The 2,388-nt window shown below is 38.6% G+C and overlaps 1 long non-coding RNA gene across 1 annotated transcript in view; it reads left to right on the forward strand.

Annotated features, from left to right (window-relative positions):
• The window catches only part of LOC128250923 (uncharacterized), a 49,006-nt gene extending 47,940 nt beyond the window's left edge, over positions 1-1,066 (forward strand). The window contains exon 3 of the long non-coding RNA XR_008266860.1: positions 161-1,066. This is a non-coding gene — a long non-coding RNA (uncharacterized LOC128250923). The remainder of the gene's footprint in view (positions 1-160) is intronic.
• Positions 1,067-2,388: the final 1,322 nt, after the last annotated feature.

Below are 2,388 nucleotides of genomic sequence, written 5' to 3' on the forward strand. Positions count from 1 at the left end.
TAGTATTAGCTGTAGTAGTAGTAGTAGTAGTAGTAGTAGTAGTAGTAGTAGTAGTAGTAGTAGTAGTAATAATAATAATAATTATTATTATTATTTTTATTATTATGATTATTATTATTATTATTATTATATTTGTTGTTTTCTCTTATGTGTTATTTAGCTCCAGGTCAGCTCCGATAGATCAGACCAGACGTATTGATCTTCATCAAAGGCGTTCCACTTATGACCAGGTCTTTCATACGAATTATATCTTTTTTACGCAGCCGCGGCCATCTTGTTTAATATTAAGACACAATACGATTCCTTTAATCATCACATTTTCTTTTTATATTTTACATTATTTTTTCTTCCCCCCTTCCCCCCATATTTGTTTGTAAACGATATCATGCATTTTACAAACAAATAGTGTTGTTGGTTAATGGCTTTCATCAGACCAACCACAGGTTCACAGCATTTTCTGATATGTGTGACTAACAAGAGAAATATCTCTTGTCTGTACAACGCCGGCAGAATGCAATTTCACAAAGTAGTCGTTTGTTTTTCAAAGCAATGGGCGACTGAGTTTTTGTTTTCCGTCCATTTGTAAATATTTTGTTAAATCGCTGATATAGCTGGCTGTGTGGAGTGTGATTAAGAAAATCGGTTTGCAATCTAGGTGGTTTCGGTTTCGGTTCCATTGCATGGTACCTTGGGCATGTGTCTTCGTTGCTTTTTATAGCTGCGGCGGACCCACGAATGCCCTGTGAAAGGGATTGCATAGTCGGAAGCTGTTTGGAAATATTGATGTGAGTGTGCGTGTGTGTGTGTGTCTGTGTCTGTGTGTGTGTCTGGAAGTGTGTGTGAGTGTGAGTGAATGTGCGTGTTTGTGTGTGCGTGTGTATTCGTGTGTGTATCTGTATGAGTGTCTGTGAGTATGTGTGCGCGAATGTGTGTGTGTGTGAGTGTGTTTCTGTCTTTGTGTGTCTGTGTGTATTTTATATTTTTATTTAAAAAATTAAAAAATAAAAGATATATGTATGTTCATGTTTTCATTTCTACTTTTCCTGTTTCCATGACCAAATCTGTACACTCACCCCCATCACACACATATGTGTGTGTGTGTCTGTCTGTATGTGTGTCTGTATATGGATATAGATATATATGATACATATGTAGCTAAATGCATATATGTACATAAATACATACATATCTTTTATCTTTTACCTGTTTCAGTCATTTGATTGCGGTCATACTGGAGCACCGCCTTGAATAGTTTTAGTCGAGCAAGTCGACCATAGGACTTGTTAATTTTTGAAGCCTATACTTATTCTATCGGTCTCTTACGCTGAGCGGCTAAGTTACGGGGACGTAAACACAACAACACCGTTTGTCAAGCGGTAGTGGGGGACAAACACAGACAGACAGATACAAACACGCATGCGCGCACACACACACACTTATACGATGAGCATCTTTCAGTTTCCGTTTACCAAATCCCTCCGCAAGGCTTTGGTCAGCTTGAGACTGTAGCAGAGGACATTTGTCCAAGGTACCACGCAGTGGAACTGAACCCGGAACCACGTGGTTGAGAAGCAAGATTCTTACCACGCAGCCACACCTGCGCCTATAGACACACACAGACTCACAGACACACGCATACATATAGATGTGTGCGTGTTTATGGGTGAGCGTATGAGTGTGTGTACGTTTGTACTCATACACACACGTGTGTGTGTGTGTTGGTTGCCACAATAAATGTTCTCCGATTCTTCGTTATAGTAATATAAGTAATTTTATAGTTATGAATGTACAGACGAGACTACGCCTATTTCTCGGTGACCAATGTGTGTGAGACGATGTCTAGATTGTCAGATCTGTCCTTGACCTAATTAAACGACCTATAAACAATAAAGGCTACTAAGACTTAAATAATATCTAGACATCAAACTGCATGGAACCATAAAACGCGCCTGAGTGGATTTGCATGGAAGGGAGGAGGAGCAGGAGGAGAAGGAGGAGGAGGGGGGCCAGTGGGTAGATAGGAGAAAACAGGCAGATATACGGATATAAACAAACGCATAAACATAAGTATAATTGTACGTGAAGATATATATAAGCTCACACAACATGGACGCGCAGACACATACGTACACACACACACACACACACACACACACACACACACACACATACATGCATATATATGAGTGTGTGTGTCTGTGTGTGTATGAGTGTGTGGTTTGTAAATTTGTATATTCATACTCATATTTATATGTGTGCGTGTGCATATATAATGTATGCGTATACACAATATGAATATTGATATATTTCTAGACTCACGCACATATGCATGTATGAAGTGAAAATATACGTCTGTCTGTATGTATATATATATATATATATATATAT

The sequence above is a fragment of the Octopus bimaculoides genome, chromosome 26 (genome assembly GCF_001194135.2).
Source record: "Octopus bimaculoides isolate UCB-OBI-ISO-001 chromosome 26, ASM119413v2, whole genome shotgun sequence".
Classification (NCBI taxonomy): domain Eukaryota; kingdom Metazoa; phylum Mollusca; class Cephalopoda; order Octopoda; family Octopodidae; genus Octopus; species Octopus bimaculoides.